Below are 27,249 nucleotides of genomic sequence, written 5' to 3'. Positions count from 1 at the left end.
AAACTTTTCGTCACACATATTGAGGTACTCTGTGGCTAATAATATCATATAGACACTGGAGGTTGTTGTCAAAGTGGCTAAATATGTGAAGTTGCCAGTCAAACACTTTTTTGTGGTGTGGCCATTGTCTTTACCGTTTGTCACACATAATGCTTTTCCTAATATAAAGTGTGGCTATTGTCAAACTTTTCGTCACACATAGTGAGCACTGTGTGGCTAGTAATGTCATATAGACACCGGAGGTTGTTGTTAATGTGGCTAAAAATGTGAAGTTGCCACTCAAACCTTCTTTTGTTGTTTGTGGTGTGGCCATTGTCTTTACCGTTTGTCACACATAATGCTTTTGTAATAAAAAGTGTGGCTATTATCATACTTTTCGTCACACAAAAATGTTTATGTTGTGGCTAATGGTCATTTATAGACTCTAATTTTTGAAATTTCAGGTGTGGCTATTGTCTTACTTTTGGCCACACCTATTTAATGTGTTCTATGTGGCCAAATTGTGTGTAATTAGGCAATATATAATTATTTTTATTTTTTGTGCAGTAATATAAAACAGCTATAAGCATGACAAAACAAAATTAGAAACAAATTATACTAACAATAATATTCACTTAAGCAAATGTATATGCAAAATATCTTACAAAATACAAAAATAACGACTACCTATATACTAGCTAAGGCGTCGGTTTTCTTGGCACTGCTCCTTGTCTTCTGTTTGGTCACCCGGTCTATCGTTTTGTATTTTGCCCTTGCCTTCTTGCCAGCTCTGTCTAGTTCTTTTGAGGACGGGAGTGGTGGTAGCTGGAACAACAGAATATAAAAAACAAATATGTATAATTAATGTCGTATTTTGTAATTGAATAGAACAAAACGGTGTGCATACATACATACCGAACGTTCGTTTAACTGTTCGTGAACCTTTCGGCGGGAAGTTCGTTTATGTTCGTTTATCTTTGTTCAATTACGTTAGTTTAGATTATAAACAAACGAACATAAACGAACACAAGTGTTCATTTTTTAAACTAAATGAAAAAGAACATAGATATTTGTTCGGTTAAGTTAAAAGGGAACAAACCTCCTGGTCACATAAGATTAGGTGTTCTGGCCAAGCAACAAAAGAACCACGTGCGTCGCCAACAGTCACAATTGATCCTGCCTCACAAGGAATAATTGCTTGTTCCTTTATGACTTCATCAATACTAACTTTATAGCAACCCTCCGGGATTGCTTTTCCATGCAACTGTTGTGGAACCGGTGACCAATAAACTTTACCATTTGCCACCTTGTTACGCTTGTCATTCAAACACAAACGACACTCATACACCTATAAACCAGCATGTGAAATTAGGATGGCTTAGTTGAAGTCAATATATAAGTACATACCCATGTTGGTGGGAAATTAACAATGTTTCGCGCAGTACATACCTTTATTTCAGCAGCTGGGGAAGCTTCATCCGTAGATACATCAACTTTTCTTTTACGGCTTCTCCGTTTTACCGAAAAACCGTTCAATGAATCAATCAACAATTAAAGGAAAAACTGAAATTGCCAGATACTTACTGACGGTTTTTTCGAGCCGTTACTATCCGGAGTGTGGTGTAGTTGTGTTGATGCTTGGTCAACATTGTTTTCTACAGGCTTCATTGGTAATATAACAGAAATTGGATTTGTTAGGACTTATTAGGTTATAAAATATAAAAACTGAAACTGCCAAATACTTATTGATGTCGCACTATGGGGATCGACTACCATTTGGTCAACACTTTTTTCCACTGACTTGGCCCGCAATTCGGTAAATAGAAAATGAGCACACTTACATTGGAAACGAATTATAAAAAGTACTGAAATTGTCAAATACTTACTGATGTCGCGATATGGGGAGCGGGTACCGGTTGGTCTACACTTTTTTCCACAGACTTGGCCTGCAATTCGGTAATAGAAAATGAGCACACTCACATTGTAAACGAATTATAACAAGTACTGAAATTGTCAAATACTTACTGATGTCGCGATATGGGGAGCGGCTACCGTTTCGACAACTATTTTATCCGCAGACTTGGGCTTCAATTAACTTATGCAAAATCAGCATACACTCATGGAAAGTTAATTATTAAAATAAATCAATCAAACTGTCAAATGGTTACCTGAGAAGCGGATTCTTGTTGCACAGCCTCACCTGAGGTTAAGATGTTTTCCACAGAACTGACCTACAAATCAATTTATTAGGTTATGGAAAATGAAAAGTCACATGGAAAGTTGTAAAAAACAAAGAAACTGTCAGATACTTACTAGTCCTGGCATTTTATTTTATGCCACAGCACTAGTACTTTGGTTAGAACCAACCTGGTTGGGAACAGGATTTACCTACGAATTGTGACAAAAACAGTGCCAATTATGTATGTCAAATGCATTAATTAATATGCAGCATACGTCACTTACTTGACTTCCCGACATTTCCGGCAACAATCCTTCGAGATGTTTGAACCTGGCCTCAAATGCTAACCGTTCTTTCTCACGGCTTGCTAGCATAGCAGTCGTGGATTCAAGCAGAGACGTCAACCCGTTCACCACTACATCTCTCTGCACCGCCTCATGCTCAAGTTGGGCAATCCGTTACTTAAACGAGTCTTTTACCCGACTCACACCTCAATATTTACATGTTGTCAATCCGTACCCAATCTCTTTTAAAACCCACCTTTCTCTTTGCCAAGCACTAAGGTGACGGCATCTGTGCACGGTTGAAGTGCCAGGGCTCTGGAGGCGATCTGCTCCTCATGCTCAACCTGCAAGAAAACAAATATTCTAATACACTTGTAACACGCTTATGTATCCACATTAAGTGTTGAGACAAGTTATACAGACTCAAGTTTTTTTGACACCAATATAAGGCAATGAATTGACTTTAACATGAATTAAAAAGTTTAATACTAAAACATACTAATTTGGTTGCCACGCCTTCGACAACAGCATTCTTGTATGCACCATCTTTGTCCTCCATTCCTTTCATCCACATTAATGCACGGCCGGGGATCTCATCCGGTCCAACTTCCTTCTTTTTGACATTGTAAAATATTCAAGAGAAAGCAGGTGACGGTCATGCGTTAGACACATAACCAACAAATCATTGAACTAGAGAGAAAACAGCTGATGGTGATTACCAGTTTCTCTCGAAGGTAGGTATAACCCCCTCGTCCCATGTGATGATCAAAAACATTCTTTGCTCGAGCTCCCTTTGATGAAGCCGATATTTTCTTCAACTACACATTATAATCATTTCATTATATTTAAACAAAAAACATAAACCATATATAGTCGATCAATCTACGTTTGCAGAGTAGAGGATGTATACCTGAAACTTCTCTGATTGTGTGTACTCAACGAAGCGATCCCAGTCTTCTTGCCTGATCATCGTCCTGTGTCCCTTGGGTATCGCCTTCAGCTTCAGAGGTTTACCGATGTTCGGCATAATGTATTTGGCATACATTTTTCTTCTGAAGTCCGAAGAAGGTGTCCGAGCCGATTCATCACAGAAGGCCTGCGACAATCCTCAATCTCAAAATATTTTTGCATAACATAATGCAATAAAGGTAAATTACATCTCAAAATATAAAATGCACAAATAGAAATAAAGAATAACCGTTATCTGTTCCCACAGTTTATCTCTAAGCTCCTTTGTGACCTTCCTCCAACTTAAATGTCTCAAGCCAACTATTTCCCTTACAACATCCCCTAAATAACTTGCAAACTTTGATCTGTTTTGGCCAGTGAACCTACCCAGATTATCAAACTCCACTGCCGGTTTGACACCACCAGAGTTTGCATATTGGGAACGCAGCTTAGGTAGCCTCGTCAACCCCCTTTTAGGTTTTTTCGTAGTAGCAAAACTGTTGAGGGGTTGGATAGCCTCCAAACTGTTGAGGGGTTCGATAACCATCGTCCCTATAAGCTCGTCCGGTTGACCGTTGTCGTCGTCGTTGGCTTCCTCATCGGAGTAGCGTTCTTCTTCGATTCTTTCATCTACAAGCTTCATCTCCAATTGTTTTTTTAATAATTTGGCTGATTTGTGGAGTGAAAAATTTTTAATAATTTTGAGTGTTAAATGAAATTTGGAGTTTTTGAATATTTGGAGCCAATGGAGCTTTTTGAGTTTTGCCTCCCTTTTAATTAAGAACTAATAGATTAATTATTGGCAGAGAACCTGTGACTGAAAATAGGCACTTTGCCAGAAGATGGTTGGATAAGCGTGTATTGCGTATTAGGTATTTATATATGTTTATGTACATTAGCGCGTGACAAGCGTAATAGTGTTTTTTAACAAAGTGTTTTTTGTTTTATTTTTAGATTTAACCATAATTACCATTCATTACAATACATTCCATGAAACAAAAATAAGAGTGAATAACAAAATAGATGATACAAGAAACTATAAAAATTAAAGCATTTGAAAGCTAATTAACTGACCAACATTCAACACAATAAACTAAAAAGTGTATCAATACAACAACCATACATATACAAATACCCAAATCACAAATGTTCCAAACACGTCACCAAATATTTCCCAAATGTTCCAAAGATCACCAAATCACTAATCAACTTTTGAAACTAACAAAGTAGCTTCATTGAAGTTATATTCAAAGTTGCACTCATCACCAATCTGTATATCATTTTCCACCTTGAAAATTTTCCATTTTGGTAACCAGTATCTGAAGTTCAGGCCCGATCGTTCACCATGAAGTCTCATTTTCTTTTTACGACCTTCGGGATTGACCAAAGTGATTGGAATTCCATCATAGGCATCAATCTTGGTAGCAATGCGACCCGGAAGACCCTGTGAAAAGCAAATTTCAAATATACTTGTAAATAAAAAAGAAATTTAAAAATTCAATTTACCAATTTCTTGGGTACGTTCATATGGAAGACGATTTCAGAGTCATCATCTTGCTCATCAAGATGAATTGGGTTTTGGGAGGAACTACCCTGATTGCTTGATTGATTGTTGAGAAACAACTGATTTGGACCAGGAAGGATAAATTCTATGCCATCTTCATGAAAGACATTAATATGAAATGTCTTATCTGATATGATTTCAAACACAACAAACGAGCCACCTTTCAAGTTGGTTTGTTTAAAAACCTCATTCCGTCCATCCTCTAGCCTACAACCCATTCCATCCCTAAGACATGAAACTTTAAACATATATCTATCTGGAGTAATAAGCTCGAAAAGCGAATTCATGTAATTGTCACCAAATTCTTGAATCACGTACCACTCAGGGAAATCCTATTAAACATGTTAATTAAAGGACATTTGAATTTGTAAACAATCATTAGAAACATAAATTAAAACTTACCAAGTAATGGACGCGTCGGTTTATGACTAGAATGCATATCATAGTACCGGATTGATCATTTACGTTTCTTTCGAAAGTAAACATATTCAACATACATCTTGGTTTAATCTCAAAAACAACATATGTTTCAGCTTCTATACAACATTCTCTGATTAATTCAGTCCAACCGGTTCCAAAATAAAAGTCATCAAGTACTTTGATTATAGCAACAGAAAACGTTCTACCACATTGATCGTGAATCAAACAACAGCCGGTAATCGATTTCATGTCAGCAAACATTGGTTGAATAGCTTTAGGAATGAGCTATAAGTAACACAAAAAATGCTCTTAGAATGTATTTGTTGCAAAACTGTAAAATGTTTCATAAAAAAAATTAACCAGATAACAATATTAACATACCATCTTACTCATGGAATCGCTGTTGATATCTACCAGGAACTTAACTCCATTATTGAGACGTGACATTTTTATGTTCTTACAGTAAAGCGATGTCTACGAATTACAGTAAAGCGAAGTAAAAGTTGACTTAGGGTTTTGAAGTTAAAAGGGTTTTGAAGTTAAAAGGGTTTTGAATTTTGGTTTTATTTATTCCTACACATTTAGTTATTTATATATTTTGGTTTTTTGTTTTATAAATTTTTGAAAATAGTATAAAAACATTTACTTTTAGTTTTTTAATTTTGTTTAAAGAGGAGTTCGTTTAATAAATCGTATTTTTAAAAAAATTTAAAATTTTATTCATTATTGAAGTATTATCTTAACCTTTAGTAAGATTTTCTGGATATGATTTACAACTTTGTAATGGAGAGCCTCATAACATTCTAGGTTATCATCATCACCATATATATGTGTTATGATGTTGATCAACATCATAAAGTTATCGTCGTTATCATGTATTATAGTGGTTATCATCATCATAATCATCGATCACCATCGCCATGAAACGGCATCATCATCAGACGTGCGGGTAATCAACGTGGTAATTGTATAGGCTATCATAGTCGGCGTTGATCATAAGGGCTCAAACATATATCTCGCTATCAGTGTCGTCATCATCGTCACACATCTCCATCATCATCATCATCATCATCATCATCATCATCATCCAATTGCCATGTAGGGGATGTAGTCAACATCGTATGGGTTATCATAAACAAAACGCCCAATATTAGCGATCACCGTCGGCACCATCTTATGAATTGTCGTCGTTATCAAACGACATCATCAGTCGTACATGTTACCATCAGTATGACTGTCGTATACGTTATCATGGTCGTCGTCGATCATACGGGTTACATGTCATTAAACATTGGTGTCACCATTATCATCAACATATATGTGTGTGTGTGGGGGGGGGGGGGGCTGTGTGGCGTATTGTCATGTAGGTACATATAATTGGTCCTCATCATATATATGTGTGATCATCATCATAGACGTCATGTTCGTCATACGAGCTACAGTCGCCATCATATGGGTTGGCGTAAGTAAACCGTATATATAGGGTAGCAGCATCAATATGATAACCACCACCAACCCAGGTAGTTATATTAGCATCGTCTCGTCATAATTGGGCCAATCATCATGGTCATCATACGGGATAGCACCGTCATTGTCTCATTTATTACATATTCGCAATCATACTACACACCACCGCCCACATTCGCCACAACGATCCCCAGCACCCACCACTAACCACACTCCATCACCACCCACCACACCACCACCACCCACTAATATTATATATAAGTATATATACATTTATTTATACCCATCTACCACCACCCACTACCCACCACCACCACCACCACCTACCACCACCACCACCACCACCACCACCGACCTCCGCCACCACCACCCACTGCCCACCTCACCACCCACCACCACACATCTGCCACCAGGAACCACCGCACCTCCGCCACCGTCCACCACTAACCACACTCCATCACCACCCACCACACCACCACCACCCACTAATATTATATATAAGTATATTTACATTTATTTATACCCATCAACCACCACCACCCACTACCCACCACCACCACCACCACCCACCACCACCACCACCATCGACCTCCGCCACCACCACCCACTGCCCACCTCACCACCCACCACCACACATCCGCCACCACGAACCACCGCACCTCCGCCACCATCCACCACCATCATGACCACCTTGCACGCGCCTTCTTTTAAAAGGGTCAAATAACTACCGTACGATTAAAATTTAAAAGCACGCGCCTTCTTTTCAAAAAGTCAAATAACTACCCTCTTAAGTCAAAATCCATAAAAACAGTCGATGATTTCTACGGTGAAGCACAAGTACAAGCACGATTTCTCAGAACCCTAACACATCTACTTCTGGTACGGAACCAAAATTAAGAACCCTAACTCATCTAATTCAGAAACGGAACCAAGGACAAAGCAAAAGCACGATAGGTCTCAAAATGAAGATGGAACAGGTGTTACTTTATGATTTTTTTAGCGTTTTTGGTTTACTTATTCTTTAAATGTAAGCATTTGTTTGAATCTTCTTATGTATTAATACGTTTGATAAGCATGTTGTTGTTGTTGTTGTAATACATAGCGTGTTATGGCTTTGGTATGAGAATTTATCATTGTGATATTTGATAAGAGTTTTCTGTTTCCTTGTGATTCGTGTTATTATCCCCTACCCCCGTGTTTTATTGTATGTATGTGATTCAGTTGTTGAAAAAACCAAGACTGATAAAAGAATAAAAAAGTTGCTCCGGTGGGAAAAACAAAACATGTTGTGGAAGCAGATTTTGATTCAGACCTTGACACAAAAATCGACAGGTTGTTGTCAAATCGGAAACAAGTGGAACCCAGCACCTCCGGCCCGGACTTTCAGTGTCCGAAAAAAAGAGCCGTTAAAGAAAAGAAGCCAACCGAGAGGGGACAACCTTTTGTTGAATTTGTAGACCAAAGGTTGATGAATAGGTGTGCACCTATTCATATTGTTGAGGCGGTGAAGGCAATGACCAGTGCCCAAAAAACTTGTGTAGAAGAAATGGGTTTCGGGTCAATGTTAAGACTTCAAGTATCCCAAACTCCAACAACTTTGGGATATTGGTTGCTCATGAACTATAATAACCTTTTAAATGAATTGAACATTGGGAGCGGTGTTATTAAGATAACACCACAAAAAATACATGAAGTGTTGGGGATACCAATGGGTGAGATTCCTGTTTTAAGCAAGAATAGACCAAGATTGAGAGAAGATGTTACTACAGATTTGTTCAAATCTCAATTCCCGACAGGTGCAAGAATAAGTGTAAAGAATGTGAAAGACAAACTGGCCGCGGATCAAGGAGTTGGTGAACTGTTTAAGATTAATTTCCTTGTGTTGGTCAACACCTGTATAGGATTTGTGACAAATTCAACAACAGTCAATAAACGATTCATCGCCGCAATTGATAAAACCTCTGATAATCCAAATATGGACTGGTGCAGCTATGTTATTAAAAACTTGAAAAAGACAAAGGAAGAATGGAGAGGTATCGACGTTCAATACAACGGTCCGATCACCTTCCTTGTGATGCTTTACACACATGAATACCAGAAAAATATGGTCCATTTGGGACTCCCGTCACAACGCCTGCAGTCAACTACATAAAAACAACTACTCTTAATAAGATGGAAAAATACTTTGAGAATAATGGCGTTCCCTTAGAAGAAGATGCTGTTGTTGTTGCTGCTGTGACGTGTAGTGTTAACGGGAAAGGGATTGATGCGGCTGCTGTTGTTCCTGCTGCTGTGACCGTTAGTACTGCTGGGAAGAGACTTGATGAGACTGCTGATGCTGCTGTTGCTGATACTGCTGCTGTGACAGTTAGTGCTGCCGGGAAGAGACTTGATGAGACTGCTGCTGCTGTGACGGTTAGTGCTGTCGTTAAGCCTGGAGTTGAAGAAAACACTGCAGCAGAGGAGAAACAAGAACATGGTATTAAACTTGTTATTTTCTTGTAAAAAACTCTCATATCTCTTATCTCTACATGCATTATATGTAATACAACATTATATGTAATTAAAAAACAGATGGTCAAAGTGCATCTGAAAACAGAAAATGCCGATCAAACTGCTGAACTAGATTTGGATGATTATGTAAGAGATTATTCACCTTTAAGTTTGCAAATGCCTATCGTGCTTGTTGACTATTATTACAACTGGCTGGGATAAATTGAAAATGTTTTTGAATTAACTATATTCTCTTTTTACAGTCTTGGAATAAGGCAATGGATAACAAGTTGAAGAAATTTGATAAGATTTGCTCTGAGATCAACGAGTTGGTCCGTCAAGGAAATGATAGGCATCCATCGAGTGAGATTATCTTTGCTAGATGTTGTGAATTGGAAAACAGATTCACAACATCTAATGTGGTCCCTAAAACACAAGATTCAGATGTTGGTGTTGGTGTTGGTGATCCAGTGGCTGCTCATAAAGGTATTTGGGTTAAATTAATTAATTATTAATATAGTTAAAACTCTCTTAAAACACTTATGCTGTTCTTTTAAACTTATTACATCTGTGTGATGCAGTTGATTCAGATGTTGGTGTTGGTGGTCCAGTGGCTGCTCAGAAAGGTATATAATATATGTACCAGCTTAATTATAATCTTTGGTTGTCGTATAGTTGAACATATTACATCTTTGGCTGTCGTAAAAAAATGATGCAGGTCAAGAAAACAATGTCTCGTGCGAAGATGTTGATGAAGTTGTTAATACAGTGGTTGCGTGGGCAAAAGAGGGTATGTAATTATAAATAAAAACCAGAAGGGCAAATAAGGTATTTACTTATAATTACAATTATTTTCAGTCAAATTTAATGTGAGTTGTTTTATGTTTAACAGTTGACAGCAGACTGTCAACAAGTGATAGCCTGAACTCTCCATATCTTCTGAGAGAGGTTGACGCATACGCTAGTGTCACAGAAGATGAAGAAATACTTTCAGAGTATATATTTTTTTGTCTTGGAGACATTTGGGATGAGGTCTACAAGACCACTCACATAGAAAACTTCAAGGTACTCTTTGAAAGCTTCGCTCCTGGCATTTATATCCGAGCCAATGCAATGGATGCATTCAGTGAATTAATGAACTACGAGGAAAAGAAAAAATCTGCAGCATCACCGTTCAGATTCTTTACTTCAAGCAATTTGCTGGTACAAATTAATCAATTTTGTTTGTACTATTAGAAAACGCTGACTAAAAGCTTTAATCATCTGCGTTTTAATTATTATACAGACAAGTGACCATTATTCTGAGTCAAAGGGTTTCACATACAAAGAAAGACTGGATTTGTTTACAGACAACTTTGAAAGAGAAATGTCAAGGACTGGAATTCTATCACTCAAGGAGGTTGCTATAGTGCTCGTGCCAATTCTACAACACGAGCATTTCGTTGTGGTTGCCTTCAATCTTCAAACAGGAGTGATAGATTTACTTGACAACAGTGCAAACCAATAAATACCAGCTGATGCAAAGTTTAAAAGCTTAGAAGACAAATCAAAAGCAATTAGAGAGAAATTTGAAGAAAGATACGGAAAGACTCCTGATATAATGGTAAACATATATACCTTTGACCCAAAAAACATACATACATGTTATAAAAATTGTCAAAATACTTAAATTGCTTTCTATTTTGTGTAGAGAAATGTCTTTTGCATGTATCTTAAAACAATCAAACACCCCATTGCTCAGCAAATCCAAGTAGCAACAATCAATAGATTGAAGATGAGATGGAGAACACAAAGTAATGGAATAGATTGTGGAATTTTTGCTATGAGACACATGGAGAAATATTATGGGAAGAGACCATGGCGGTTTAATCTCCAAACGGAAGGCCCTGAACAACATAGACAACTAAGAGGGTTGAGGTTAAAGTATTTGTGCAAAATCCTCCTCTCGGATACAAACCAACACCGAAATACTCTTATCAAGAAAGCACTGCTATTCCATGAAAATGACGACACTCGTTTAACCGGAGAAGAGTTGATTGCTGAACTTACGAAAAGGCAACAACAAATTTGAATGATTTCAAAATTGACTGCTATGTACTTTAAGATACTTGTTATCTTATGCTATGTACATTACCACTTTAAGATAATAGTTACATGTTGAATCAATGTTTTAACACATAACCAACAAATTTTATTATTACCAAAACACACATACAAACACACCATCACAAACATACAAATTTTATTACTACTAATCTCTGAGTGACACACATAATAACACACCATGAAACACCATCACATACTAATCTCTGAGTGACATAAGAAAATTCAACTTCAATTCCATTGAGCAATTCAGTTCAAGAATTGTCTTGCCCAAAACTTTTAACTCTTCAAGCTCCCTCTTTCCTACATCAACCATAAACAAAACAGCAAGATCTCGGATACAACTAGCGGGCATCCGAGTAAGAACTTTTGTAATGAGATCCCTGGCATCCAAGCTGTTGCTAGTCTTTACAAATTCTTCAGTAAGAGTTTCCCGACAAGCTTTGTCTACCTCGATTTGAGCCTCAATTCTCCTTCTGAGGGCAGCCTTGTAGGATCTGGATGATGATGATGATGATGATGATGATGATGATGATGATGACGACGATGATGATGAAGAGCAATCCATTATTAACTAAAAAAATAATTTAAAATTATGTAGGTATATGAGTTTTACAAATGTGGTGTATGTATATATAACCAAAATGTTCACAGACGAACAGTAACTGCAATAAAATAACAAAAGGGTGTCCCGCGCTTGGGAAACGCAACAATTTGTCTCATGTGTTTTTGTTTAATCTAAAGATTACTTGCATTTATATCACCTGTCAGAAGTAACTGATCACAATTATATGTCACCTGTCAAAAATGCCGCGAAAAATATTATGGTAATGATAGCCTACATTTAGCCAAAGATTATCATACTAAAAGAATTCCGGTCTTAATGTGCTAATGGGTTGACCGTAAACATGTCAAACATGATATTCTTGGTTACACGTCGGTCGACCTAAACAAATTTGGCCACAAGGATGATCCGTTCATATTGGCCTCGCAAGCACGCCAGGTGTTTTATGTTCAAGATCAGCTGGATAGAAAAAAGCATGTTGTCCTCATGACTCCACCCAAGAATTATAGGCATTCGTATGACGAGGTCAATGAGGATTTTAGTACGGTAACTTTCCCTCATGAGGGTAATACATTGCCACTTGTACAACCAAATCAACTGCTTCGTAATGAGTCCCCGGATGATTACTGGCGGCCCGGGAAAAAGCCTACAACTATTCGTAATGGAGATTGACGCAGATGTCGGGGTTGTCGACCCAGCAGTTGTGTTCGTTCGGCTAGTTAGATGTAAATAATGTTTAAATATAGTTGTGATACATGATATCTTCCTTCTTTACTTTGTACTTAATAGTTCAAACTAAAGAAATATTGGTTGTTTTTAATACTATTACTACTTATACGTACAGGCCGGTTTGTTGAATTCATTTCATCTTCTAGCTATTTTGGTCAATTGGTGTCAAGTTCAAACATACATCATGTTACATTGATAAAAGTCACAGTTGACTTGTAGTGTACCATAGTAAGATCAATAAAGTCATTACATTCGACTCGCGTTACATTAATACAAAGAAAGCCCAAAAATGCATCATTTCTCGTCTAATGGTTTTGTTTCTTGCACAACCTCTATTTGGTTATGTTTCAACATACTTTTCAACAGCTGGTTTCCTGCAAAATATTATCAACTCATTTTATAAAAAAAAAGACTATTATGCCCTTCTTTTCACTAACCTGCATACCAAAAATGTACCCTCCAGACTTTGAAGAAGCCTTTAAAGAAATAAAATTCAGTTTTGAAAAATCCTTTCCAAACTCAATGCCATCACCAGTAACCTTAGATTTAAGATCTGGTGATGGCATTGAGTTTTGGAAAGGATTTTATCAAAATCTAACATCTTTGGGAAGTTTAAGATCTGTGGAAACCTTAGTATTTTCTGCTTGGCCAAGTTTGGAATTCACATAACATATATAGAAGTGTAATAAATTTCAGTCACCAGTTTTATTGCAGTCATTAAAGTCTCTGTTGTTATATAGTTGGTTGTTGAGTATATAACTGCATACTACCTATCAAAATGGTTTCCACACGCTATGGAAACGCAAAGAAGCTATATAATCCTGATAATTAATTACATTTATACCTACTACTTGTCCAAAATCTTGAAAATATATTTATGTAATGATAACCTACATTCAATTTAATTAAAATAATAAAAACTAGTATTTCACACACTTTTTACGCTTTTAATACCTGTCAGAAAATCTTTGAAATATATTTATGTAATAATACCCTACATTCAAGTTAATTAAAATAAAAAAACTAGTTTATCTTACTAGATACGCTACAAATCAACTGAACTACAACAAATTACTGTCTCAACTACCAAAAATTAAATTTTAGGTCTATTTTGTTATTCACTCACACGTTATTTATAAAAAATCAACATCAACTACGCTAAACAAACGCAACCAAAATATAACATTCAGATAACAAAATATAATAACATTTACAATATTAAAATTTACATTAATATATAGAAAACCAATTTACATAATATTAACTCCTAGCATCCGATTCCAAATCGGAATCTACATCGCTATCCATATCCGGAGTCCTGCCATCAGATTCCGTATCCGAATCCGGAGCCGCATCCGATGGAGTGTGAGAGGGCATGATCCTCTGCCACATGCCATTGGAGGTATAGGTGGAGTCCCTAAGCCTACGGAGGCGAAGGTTCACCTCAGAATGGAATGTCCCATAAACGGACACCATCCTGAAGTGCGACAAGTCTTCCAAGTCGATGTACGCAATAATCAATAGTCGTGTACGCAAGCCACCTAACCATTCAGTTAAGTTATTGGTACGAGAAGGTTTGAGGGTCGACATTGTCAATATACCTCACAGGTTGGTTCCTCCGGAAGGCGCGTGAATAAAAGTGGAACCGTATAGTGAAAAATGTGGGGTTGCCGTAGTAGTTGGGGGCTTGAGCACCCGGTGCACGTTCGAGCCATTTAGCTGGTTTCATTATCGGAAATTATAATCGGAAGAAAGGTGGATTGTGATTGTGATAGTGATTGTGATTGTGGATTGTGATTGTGATTGTGACTGGTATTTATCACCATCGGAAACCGCCGGTACATCTCCTTGACAATTTGAATTTGGCGGCACAAGAAACTGTAAAGGCAATGATGACATCGCCAGTCGTCAAATCAACGTGTGGCCATTAATGACGATTGGACACGCTTAAAAATATTATTGTGTTACCATTTATAACTTATAGCCACACATAATAAGTGTATCCGTGACAATAAAAAACTTACAAAAAATAAAACTAAGATATTCTTTGGTCACCCAACCTCAAATAAGTGGCCATTAATTACATTTGGACACACTAAAACAACCTTTAAGTGTGACGATTTATAACTTATAGCAACACATAATAACTATATCCGTGACAATAAAAAACTTATAAAAAAACAAAACTAAGATACTCTTTAGTCACACAACCTGGAATACGTGGCCATTAATAACATTTGGACACACTAAAACATCCTTTAAGTGTGACAATTTATAACTTATAGCCACACATAATAAGTGTATCCGTGACAATAAAAAACTTATAAAAAGCAAAACTAAGATACTCTTTGGTCACACAACCTCTTATAAGTGGCCATTAATTACATTTGGACACACAAAAACATCCTTTAAGTGTGACAATTTATAACTTATAGCCACACATAGTATGTGTTTCCGTGACAATAAAAAACTTATGAAAAATAAAAGTAAACTACTCTTTGTTCACACAACTTCGTGTAAGTGGCCATATATTTTAAGCGTTTTAGCCACATAACTAATAAAAACAATGGTTGTTCGTCATTTTTTGCCACTTTATTAAAAATGTGGCTAGAAAATTTGACATTAGGTCACACAACGTAATATAAGTGGCTATATCTTTTACCTTTTAGACACCCCTCTTATCAATTCAGTAGCCGTTTGTCAAATTTGGCCACACTTATAAAAGATGTGGCTAGTTAAATGTCACAGTTTGTGGCTAATGCATGTGTTTTTGGTCACATGTGTTAAAGATCAAACAAACTATGACTGTAGGTCACATTTCGCCACATGTTTTTATAAAGTGGCTAGTTTTTGTCACAGTTTTGTTCAAAGTGTGGCGAAAAGTACCTGACTAGGTATAAAATGGTCACGTGAAGAATAATATTTGTGGCTAAAACATTCTGGGAGGTTTTCCAACATGGTCAAAGACCTTTTTGTTGGAATTGATCTGCCCAAGACACATATTAGAGTTGATGTGGCTAGTACGTATTGATCCAAGTCGGATCATACCCAATAACAAGCTAGACAAACACCGATAATATTTGTTTATATATGATATGATCATAAGTAAATGAATATTGACACTTGAGTTATTTGGAAAAGGGTTTCTAAATAAGAATGTACTTGTGTAATAAACAAATCATATGGATGATTTATATTTTATGAGAGAACATTACATGTTAATTAAGTTGGTTAAATAACAATATGTAAATAATGGTTACTAAGCATGTCACCCAACATGTAATAAGTTTTGTTATAACTCATAAATATATATATGGATATATATATTTATGTTATAAAACAAAATTAATAATATTAATAATGTAAAGGAAGGGGTGGCCCCACTTCTCTCTCTTATACTTGATATTATTTTATTATTATTGTTGAGGTAGTGGAAACATGTAATGGATATCATTGGTGGTGAGAAAGATGACTTTGAATAAAACCAAGTCTTTCTCTTTCATCCTTTCATAACAATAACACATATTATGCAAGTAAAGATTTTTCCTCTCTTCCTCTTTTTCTCTTGGGTTCGGCCAACATAAAGGAAAAGGAAGAAGAAAATTTCAAGTGGAATCCTAGCTAGAAGAGGTGTGTTGTTGGAGCTTGGGGTATACAAGCTTGAGGAACTTCCATATTCAAGTTCTAGCCTTTCAATAATCATCCTTTTCATCCGGGTTTTACTCTTGAAAGGTAATATTAACATGCATGAACTTATAGTGACATGCATGTGCTTGATAGTGTGTATTTTGTATTTGGATCCGGGCATGGGTTTTGCATGTTTAAAATTGGTTTTATACATTTCATATCAACAAGATTTAAAACTTATATCTACTGTGTTTTTGATAAAATAAGGATTTTATCACTTTGATAATCTTGTTAAAACCCAAAAATGACATCAAGAGCCGCTTATAAGAATGCATGCTTCATTAGACCCAAAATTTTTCGGGTTTATGGTGGGTTTCACCATTTGGCCGAAACTTTTTGGGGTTTTGGTTACCCTATGGTTTTTCAAGGTTATACTTTACATGCATGTGGTAATCTTGAAAAACCAAGTCATTTGGATGATTGTTTAGTTTGTTTGGACAAAACCCGAAACTTTTGGTTTGCTTAAGCTTTGGCCGAAAGTTTTGAGGTAAAAAAGGGGAACCATTTTGATCTTGTATTATTGCATATTTGGATGTGTAATAGATATTCATAACCTATCCATGGCCTTGTGTTTGGTTGAATGATTGTGTTGGTTGTTTGTTCATTCAATTTGGTTGTAATATTTATTTGGGTTTGTAATCTATTTATTCATTCATTTGGTTTGTAATAATAAGTAGATTAGATGTATTTCTTTTACTAGAAAAATGTATTAGGATGTATTTTGTAAAAAAAGATGCATGGATTGAAGCCCAAGTAAAATGAAGGAGACCACAACACGGGGTAAACACTTGGAGCATATGGATGCGGAATCAAGTGGGAGTTCACCGACACAAGTGCATGTTCTTTTGGGTCCCTTAGGAGAGACTTTTTGACACACTTGTCTTCGGTCAACAAGTGTGGTCAACATTAGGAGGCTATGGTTATGAACTTGTGGTTGTGTATATTTTATGCTTGCATGGTTGATTTACTTATGTTTGTATTATTTGCAATATGGTTTGCTTAACAACTTAAAATCAACTAGCATAAAATCGGTTCCTTAGAAATCGTTAGGTAATTAAAATTGGTTTTATTAATAGCTAATGATTTCATAATAAAATGGGTTTTATTAATAGGAACTTTGAAAATGGGTTTTTCAACTAAGTACCATACATTTGAATGCATGCAAATGAAAGGTACAATAAATAGTTTTCCAATCTAGAATTTAGAAAACTAAAATTCCCTTTTAAAAACAAGTTAAACACCATCCTTTTATACGACACTTAAGTCACTTGTAGACTTGATAGTGGGTTAGGGTCACCTAAGCACTTTTGAGAAAACTTGTGATCTTAAGGTGATTTTACAATTACTTTTGGCATTAGGATCACCTAACCACTTGTATGAGTAAACTCACACGTGTTTGTAAGTAGGACGACTTGATTTGGAAACCATGACTATAGGGTCACCTTAACATGGCGTTCAAAGGTGTTGATGGGATTAAACATACCAACTAAACATATGATGTTTAACCGATCCCATAAAACTAGAAGTTGCAAAGGGTTGCAATCGTCAAACGTTGACTACCTTGTTAATTCGAATAGTAGGATAAAGGTCACCTAACTACTATTTGAATGAAACGTTGGATTCTAGATTTTAATCAATAATTGTCTTGGAGACATTAAAGGGTATTAAAGATTAAAATTTATTGATATCAAAAATACTAAAAGTGAACTTTGTTAAATTGTGTAGATGTCCGCAATCTACAATCCACTTAACGAAATTATCCCACCCGTGCATAACCTATCACTAAGATCTATACTTGACAGGGATCATCTTAACCATAATAATTTTATGGATTGGTATCAAAATTTGAGAATTGTTCTCAAACAAGAAAGGAAATCCTACATATTAGACGATCTTATTCCCGACGAACCAAACGTTGACGATGATGATGCCTATAACGATTGGTTAATACACCGAGGATTCGGTGCAAGTTTCTTGTCTCATGTTGGGAACTATGATTCCCGAATTTCAAAAGGGTTTTGAAAATCATGGGGCATATGACATGATCACCCAACTTAAGGAAATGTTCCTTACTAAAGTTAGGGTGGAACACTTTGAAAGGGTTCAAGAGCTCATGCATGTCATATGGAAGAAACACAATCGGTAAAAAGGCATCACCCAGAACCTAAGGCAAAGGTTGCCAAAGGAAAGGGACATGTCAAGGGTAACGTCAAAGGGAAAGCTAAAGCGGAACCACCTAAACCAAATATTAAAAAGCTAAAGGTTAGCTTTGACGACCCGTGCTTTGGTGGTGGTGAGATAGGACATTGGAAAAGAGATTGTCCAACCTATCTCAAAGAGTTGAAAGGCAAGAGGGATGCGGGGCAAACCTCGGGTACAACTTTCATGATCTATATTGATCTTAATGTTATTTCTTCTAACACATGGGTATTGGATACCGGATGTGGAACTCATATCTGCAATTCGTTGCAAGAGTTCAAAAGAAATAAACATTTCAAGAAAGAAGATACAAGTCTCTTCATGGGAAACGGAGCAAAGGTTGTTGTCGAAGCCCAAGGAGACTATGTTTTGAAGCTTCCAAATGGTTTGGAAGTTGTTTTGAAAAACATTTTGTATGCTCCTAGTTTGACTAGGAACATTATCTCCGTTTCTCTTTTAAGACAATATGGTTATGATTTAAAGTTTGTGGACAATGGTATTTGTGTATTCATGAATAATGTCTTTTATTTTAAAGCGATGCCGTCTAATGGCATTTATGAATTAGTTCATGATAACACATCCATTGATAACTCGTTGTACCAATCTAGCACCAAAAGACTCAAATTTGATTTAAGTAAGACTTTTCTTTGGCATTGTCGCCTTGGTCATATAAACAAGGATCGCATTCATACACTTCAAAATAATGGTCTTTTGAAATCAAGTGATGATTCATTTGATGAATGTGAATCTTGTTTATTGGGAAAGATGACCAAGGAGCCCTTTAGTGGAACTAATGAAAGGGCGAAAGACTTATTAGGTATCATACATTCGAATGTATGTGGACCTTTAGGACAATGACAAGAAATGGTGAAAGATACTTTATTACCTTTACCGACGATTATAGTCGCTATGGGTATGTGTTCTTGTTAAGACACAAAAATGAGGCCTTTGAAATGTTCAAAGTCTTCCAAAATGAAGTACAAAATCAACTCAGCAAAACAATCAAAGTACTTCGTTCCGATAGAGGAGGTGAATACCTCAATGATGGGTTTCTAGAACATCTTAGGAGTTGTGGGATTGTCTCACAACTTACTCCACATGGAACACCACAACATAATGGTGTGTCCGAGAGGAGGAATCGAACCTTGCTGGATATGGTTCGATCCATGATGGCTAGAAGCTCATTACCTCTATCATTTTGGGGTTTCGCTGTGATCTCCGCTGCCCGTATTTTAAATATGGCACTAACCAAGAAAGTGGATAGGACACCATTTGAAATATGGCATGGAAAGGCTCCATCTTTTTCATATTTAAAGGTATGGGGTTGTGAGGCTTATGTTAAGATCTACACCCCTGACAAACTTGAATGTCGATCCACTAAGTGTATATTTGTAGGATATCCCACGGATTCGATGAGATATTATTTCTACAATCCAAACGAGCATAAAGTGTTTATAGCTCGGAAGGCAAAGCTCTTGGAAAGAAGGTTCCTTATGGAAGGAACTGACAGAACTGTGGAACTCGAAGAGGATCGAGAACTACAAGCCGATACACGTTTGGTTGACACTAGCAATCAACCAGAGGTTGTTGAGGATGATCAAATGGTTGATCAAAACACACAAAACATTCGCAAATCTGGTAGAATTAGCACCCCACCTGAAAAATATGGATTTTTCATGGATGGATGCTACGTGGTAGATTCGGATGAACCCACCACATACCGAGATGCAATGTCGCAATCTGATTGTGACAAATGGCTAGAAGCCATGAATGTTGAGATGCAATCCATGCATGACAATCAAGTATGGGACTTGGTTGCTCCACCTCTAAATTCCAAACTGGTTGGAAGTAAGTGGGTTTTCAAGAAGAAAACTGATATGCATGGAAACTTGGATACTTACAAAGATAGACTTGTAGCAAAGGGTTTCACTCAAACTCAAGGGGTTGATTATGATGAAACTTTCTCGCCCGTGGAGATGCTAAAGTCTATAAGGATATTGTTTGCCATAGCCGCATATTATGACTATGAGATATGGCAAATGGATGTCAAAACCGCTTTTCTAAATGGACATCTTGAAGAGTATGTCTATATGGTTCAGCCCGAAGGTTTTGTCGATCCACAACATCCTAACAAAGTATGCAAGTTGAAGAAATAAATCTATGGATTGAAACAAGCATCTAGAAGTTGGAATCACCGTTTTGATGATGAAGTTAAGAAATTTGGATTCATCAAAAACGTTGATGAAGCTTGTGTGTATAAGAAAGCTAGTGGGAGCATCATTACCTTTCTGGTATTATATGTCGATGACATATTACTGTTTGGAAATGACATTCCAACCTTGGAAGGTGTAAAAGCCTGGCTTGGAAGCTGTTTTTCCATCAAGGATCTTGGTGAGGCCGCCTATATTCTGGGAATAATGATCTATAGGGATAGATCAAGGCGGTTGATAGGTTTGAATCAAAGTGCATACATTGACAAGATCTTGAAAAGGTTCAAGATGGAAAACTCTAAGAAATGTTTGGTACCTATTCAAAGAGGAACGATGTTGAGTGCTTCTCAATGTCCAAGCTCAAAGGATGAGCAAGACAAAATGAGTGGTATCTCATATGCATCTGCTATAGGATCCATCATGTATGCCATGATTTGCACTAGACCGGATGTGTCAAGCGCCTTAAGCATGACAAGTCGATACCAACAAAATCCGGGAACTAGCCATTGGATGGCTGTTAAGAGCATATTGAAATACCTTAGAAGGACTAAGGATATGTTTCTAATATATGGCTCTGGTGAGGAGGAACTCGTTGTAAAGGGTTACACTGATGCGAGTTTCCAAACTGATCGAGATGATTCTCGATCACAATCGGTATATGTTTTCGTTCTCAATGGTGGTGCTGTCTATTGGAAGAGCGCAAAACAAGATGTGGTAGCCTTGTCCACCACTGAATCTGAATACATCGCCGCCTCATTGGCAGCTCAAGAAGCTCATGGATCAGAAAGTTCATTGCCGATCTAGGGGTAGTCCGTACCATTCAGGACCCTCTAGAAATCTTTTGTGACAACGAGGTTGCGATTGCTCAAATCAAGAAACCCCGTGCACATCAAAAGACTAGGCACATTGAGCGGTGATTCAACTACATAAGGGATGAAGTTAAAAAAGGAAAGATATGTATTCGCAAAGTTCACACTGATCAAAACATTGCGGACCCACTCACGAAACTCCTTGAAAGGCCGAAGCATGAGGGTCATACTTGCGCCTTAGGACTTCAATATTCTAGTGATTTGATTTGATCAAAATTTGTATTTGGATATTGGAACAATTTTATTTTAACTCAATCATATGGTTTTGGTTATGGTCATGTTCTTGAGTTATGTTCCATTTTAGTATGTTTAAATCCGTGAATAATTTAAATTATTCTAAACGTTCGTATTCGTTCATAGTTGTGGGAACAAATGTGAAAGTAAGACTATTATGAACTTGGATTGGTAGATATTCATGAGGTATGAATATAGCAAAGGGTTGCTGCCAAGGTTCATAGATATTTATGGGATAAATATTGGACTGACCCGCCCTCAATTTTACTGCATGGAATCCTTGGGATTTGTGATCATAAGTAAATATTGAGTAAAGGCGAACTTCATAGTATCCTCCGACCTGAGATACATATTGGGTCTTGATATTCATCGACTATTATGCTTTGACTTAGTTCTTCGCTGCTCTGAAATATGTCAGTACATAAGGCTAAGCTCAAGTATAGTACAAGGTGATAGTGAGAGACGTATGTAGTCAATATGGGATTTGTCCCTCTTATTCGTTGAGAGTTAAATGTCTAAGGCCTGACAAGTTAAATCAACAGAGAATGATCACTCTGTGTCTCTGGATTTAACATGACATTTGTGTCAAAAAGATAAATGATAGTTTCACCTAAATCATTTCAAGTATGGGACTTGAAAGGGATGATGTTATTGAATGGCACTTCGTCATGCGTATTAGGGGTAGTAAACCTTAGTTAGGCGGTATTTGCTATTTGCATCAATCTTCTATGAATCTTGTGCAAGTGGGAGATTGTTGGAATTGATCTGCCAAGACACATATTAGAGTTGATGTGGCTAGTACGTATTGATCCAAGTCGGGTCATACCTAATAACAAGCTAGACAAACACCGATAATATTTGTTTATATATGATATGATCATAAGTAAATGGATATTGACACTTGAGTTATTTGGAAAAGGGTTTCTAAATAAGAATGTACTTGTGTAATAAACAAATCATATGGATGATTTATATTTTATGAGAGAACATTACATGTTAATTAAGTTGGTTAAATAACAATATGTAAATAATGGTTACTAAGCATGTCACCCAACATGTAATAAGTTTTGTTATAACTCATAAATATATATATGGATATATATATTTATGTTATAAAACAAAATTAATAATATTAATAATGTAAAGGAAGGGGTGGCCCCACTTCTCTCTCTTATACTTGATATTATTTTATTATTATTGTTGAGGTAGTGGAGACATGCAATGGATATCATTGGTGGAGAGAAAGATGACTTTGAATAAAACCAAGTCTTTCTCTTTCATCCTTTCATAACAATAACACATATTATACAAGTAAAGATTTTTCCTCTCTTCCTCTTTTTCTTTTGGGTTCGGCCAACATAAAGGAAAAGGAAGAAGAAAATTTCAAGTGGAATCCTAGCTAGAAGAGGTGTGTTGTTAGAGCTTGGGGTATACAAGCTTGAGGAACTTCCATATTCAAGTTCTAGCCTTTCAATAATCATCCTTTTCATCCGGGTTTTACTCTTGAAAGGTAATATTAACATGCATGAACTTATAGTGACATGCATGTGCTTGATAGTGTGTATTTCGTATTTGGATCCGGGCTTGGGTTTTGCATGTTTAAAATTGGTTTTATACATTTCATATCAACAAGATTTAAAACTTATATCCGCTGTGTTTTTGATAAAATAAGGATTTTATCACTTTGATAATCTTGTTAAAACCCAACACTTTTAGCCACACATTTAAGCCGAAGTGTGGCAAATCGCCCAGACCACATGTGTGGCCGAAGGTCGATATTCACGTAGTGTAATAGTACACAGGTTATGATAACAATATACTTATTTTTTTCATTATTATTTATAATGGTAACTTTTTAAAAATTATATACGCAATGTATTAAATAACAAATTATATATCCTTAAGTCTCATTTAGGCTCTCAAGCCAACTCGATCTTGACAATTGAAGCTCGGGCTAAATTATTAAATGAACTTATTTTTAGGTTCGAGCTCATTTACTAAACAAGTTTTATTTTAGGCTCGAGATCATTTAAGCTCGATTCAACTCAAGCTTTTAACAAGCCGATCTTAAGTAGCTAGCTCATTAGAGGTTTGGCTCATTTACACCCTACTTGCTAGAAGATGAGCAGGATGATGAGTTAAATAGAAGACTGACTCAACTGTTCTTAATTAGCTTTTCTATATATTTTCAACTTGGTCTAAATTTGTAACTTATTGTCACTTATGGAGGGGTATCTTGATCCTACTCAGTTGAAGGGTTTGATATTAACCATTCAAAGGAAAATATGAAAAATGTCTGATTCTAGAAATTTAATCATTCGAAAAAATAATTTATTAAGTATAGGATAATAATATACGTGAAATCAAAATTTTATTATTTATAATAAGTTCCTTTCATATTATATTTTAGTAGGGTTGTAAATGAACTGAATATTGAATGAACATTTCGTTAACTATTTGGCGGAAAGTTCATCTACGTTTATTCGTTTAATAAATTAACGAGCACGAACAAGAATTTTTGTTCGTTAAGTTAAACTAATGAACAAACATGAACACAGTTTGCGTTTGCGAACATTCGGTAATGTGTTCATTTAGGTTAGTTTACGTTTGTTTATGTATGTTCGTTAGTTAAATGTTTGTTTTATATTATTATAATATTTCATTTATAATAACCAACTTAATATTTAAATTTTATAATTTTGTGTTTTACGTTCTGTTCGTTTCGTTAGTGGTTTGTTTTACAAAATCTTGTTTTGACTAACAACAAATCTAACCCATGCTTCGTTCACATTATTAGTATAAACCACCGAATGGGGAATGATTATGTTTATAACTTGTATTATCTCAAGTGCTTAACTTTATATTTTTTTATCGTTTCATTGAATTACGCAACCTTTAAAAACACGAGTTGTATCTAAGTTTTAACAATGCAACCTTTTTAACAAAAGTTGCAAAATTCAATAAAATTTGCAACCTTTCAAGAAAAAAGTTGCAAATTATATTAAAATATGTAACTTTTTATTAAAAAGGTTGCAAATGTAGTATAATTTTGCAACCTTTTATGAAAAAGGTTTGTTTGATCTCGTTCTCCAACTCGTATCAATAACACTTAATCAGATCTGAGATCTGAACCTCTTTGATTAATACGTATACGGATCTATTCTCTTAGTTACCTTAATTCAATTGTTATGTATGTATATATTATCACTATATTAGGATTAGTAATTGTATAAGATTAATATGAAGCTTTGAGATCTGGAATTACACAAAATACGTTAATAGCTCTGCAAAACTTACAAATTGTGAACAATGGTTCACTATAAATAGGGGGGTAATCCGGTTCGCTAACATCCCCTAGCGAACCGGCTTCCCCATTCGTTAACTTAAGCTATAGCGAAGCGCCTCCTAATTCGTTAACATCCCTAACGAATCAGGAGCATACAAGCTTCTGGGCTAGTTCGCTAACATCCCCTAGCAAACTAGCCAATACTTTTAGCGAACTAGACATAAATAATAAAACTTATTACATTAAAATAATCAACAAAACGTTAATGTTAAATACAAAGACTCGAGACGCAAAACCGTGCACTAACAGACACCCCCTCGTCTTGAGCTCTTTGTCTTTAACTTATATGAAGCGCTTTGACTGCCAGTCTCTTCAACTATGAATCCCATGTTCATAACACACACGAACCACACGTTGGAATTGCATAGCCAGGTCATAATCTTCACGACGCTAAAACAAAATTTGATTCCTGAAAAGCTCGTCATTATCGGTCTCGAATAAATTAACCAACCACATCGGGTCGATTATCTTGATCAGCTTTGTCTCTAAATCTCTTCCCAAAACAATAACGGCCTCACTGGTACGATAGTCGTAATACCAGCGGTTGAAGGACAGATACATGTCTTGCGGCATCGTCTTCACTGGAACCTTTTTCATGGTCTTGGGCGGCTTCACCTTTAACACAAGTTTCTTCCACCCAGTCTTTGGATCTATCTCGTCGTTACGTGTACGTTTTGGGACCTGGGGCTTAAAGAACTTGAAACCATGATTAACTTCAAAGAGAAGGTGCTGATAAAACATGTCCACGGTCTTGTGGCCACCACGATTGATAAAAGGACGTCTCGCGAGGGTACGTACATCCCACCGCAGTAGTGTTAAAACGTCTCTTATAAACTCGTAGTATTGAACACCCTTCTCCCATTTGACTATACATACCTTAAGGTCCGAATCATAATCCCAAGAGACAATGTCACCATGTACCTTCGAAACAGTCTTAAAGGTAGTCACCTGATTAGCTTTAACCCAAGCCTCAGCAGTCTCTTTCCTCTATTGATCCACATAACGGTAAGCACTGATAATCTTACCCACTTTGTTCCGTTTGAACCACTTCTTAATGTCCTCATCAGTAATTTCGTTGAGTGAGGTTACGTTCCTTTGAACAACCTTTTCCAATCCATCCTCAGCTTCCTTCATTATCTCTTCTTGAAATACCGGAGCACCTTGATCAGCGTTCATGTGTTGAAACAAGTCCGGATACTTATCTGCAGTCACGTCCTCTACTTCAATCTCCTCATTCTCATAAATAAAATCCGTGTTCATAAACAACGGGTCCTCATCCAATCCTTCCTCATTCACAACCTCGACATCGGGCTCAGCTTCTAACACATTCAACTGATCATCGTTCAGCCCTAGCAGTATCGAAATCTGCTCTCGTGTCAAGGATCTCTCCATAAGCTCTCCAACCTCAATCTCATCCCTGTTCACCACACTCTTTACCATCCCAGATCCATCGACAAAAATTACCGTATTAGCCGCAATCATTTCAATTGGCTTGGCAGCTGTTGGATCATGATAAACTACCATCTGTTGACTTGATTCTTCACCAACGCTCGTGCCAGCACCAGCAGATGAACCGTGAGCTTGTTTCGGCTCACCCCCGGCATCTGACTCATCAGGATCCTTATCATCTTTCTTGATACACTTCAAGGCATCCTCTTTGCAGGTCAGTTGAAGAATAAGATCATTCTGCTCTTTCAGTCGTTCATCATGCTCTTGTAACCTCACCCCCTGAGACGATACAATCTCATGGAGGGCTTTTGTCTCCTTCTGGCAGAACAAAACGTAACCCATCAATCGTCTTTGATTTTCCATGAGACGCTTCTGATTCTGACGATCTTCTGCCATTTGATTCTCGTAAAGATGCAGCAGATTCATCAACATCTCGGTTTGACGACTTGGTTGAAGATTGTATAAGGATGGGTGAACCGGCTGAACAGGTCCTTGAGGCCTAGTGATTCTCAAGTAAGAGATAT

General features: G+C 36.6%; 4 long non-coding RNA genes across 7 annotated transcripts in view; 3 read left to right on the top strand and 1 right to left on the bottom strand.

Moving 5' to 3' along the window:
• Positions 1–6,057: 6,057 nt before the first annotated feature.
• LOC143532646 (uncharacterized) lies at positions 6,058–7,083 on the top strand. The gene is made up of 2 exons (XR_013135216.1): positions 6,058–6,702; positions 6,858–7,083. It is a non-coding gene; the product is annotated as an uncharacterized LOC143532646 (long non-coding RNA).
• Positions 7,084–7,972: 889 nt separating this feature from the next.
• LOC143532647 (uncharacterized) overlaps positions 7,973–27,249 on the top strand; it is a 210,532-nt gene continuing 191,255 nt past the window's right edge. Inside the window, exon 1 of the long non-coding RNA XR_013135217.1 lies at positions 7,973–8,064. This is a non-coding gene — a long non-coding RNA (uncharacterized LOC143532647). The remainder of the gene's footprint in view (positions 8,065–27,249) is intronic.
• On the top strand, positions 9,613–10,052 carry LOC143532644 (uncharacterized). Of its 4 annotated transcripts, none has more exons than XR_013135211.1 (2): positions 9,613–9,820; positions 9,925–10,037. It is a non-coding gene; the product is annotated as an uncharacterized LOC143532644 (long non-coding RNA). The 4 variants fall into 4 exon arrangements; XR_013135213.1 differs by having other exon boundaries at positions 9,660–9,790; positions 9,925–10,052; XR_013135212.1 differs by having other exon boundaries at positions 9,662–9,796; positions 9,925–10,043.
• LOC143532645 (uncharacterized) lies at positions 9,910–11,990 on the bottom strand. The gene is made up of 2 exons (XR_013135215.1): positions 11,616–11,990; positions 9,910–11,585 (listed from the first exon to the last, which is right to left on the bottom strand). It is a non-coding gene; the product is annotated as an uncharacterized LOC143532645 (long non-coding RNA).

The sequence above is a fragment of the Bidens hawaiensis genome, unplaced genomic scaffold (assembly GCF_021521415.1).
Source record: "Bidens hawaiensis isolate Kalapana, Puna unplaced genomic scaffold, B.hawaiensis_p1.1 tig00009539_1, whole genome shotgun sequence".
In the NCBI taxonomy this organism is placed as follows: Eukaryota; Viridiplantae; Streptophyta; class Magnoliopsida; order Asterales; family Asteraceae; genus Bidens; species Bidens hawaiensis.
This window is presented reverse-complemented; position numbering and strand designations above follow the sequence as displayed.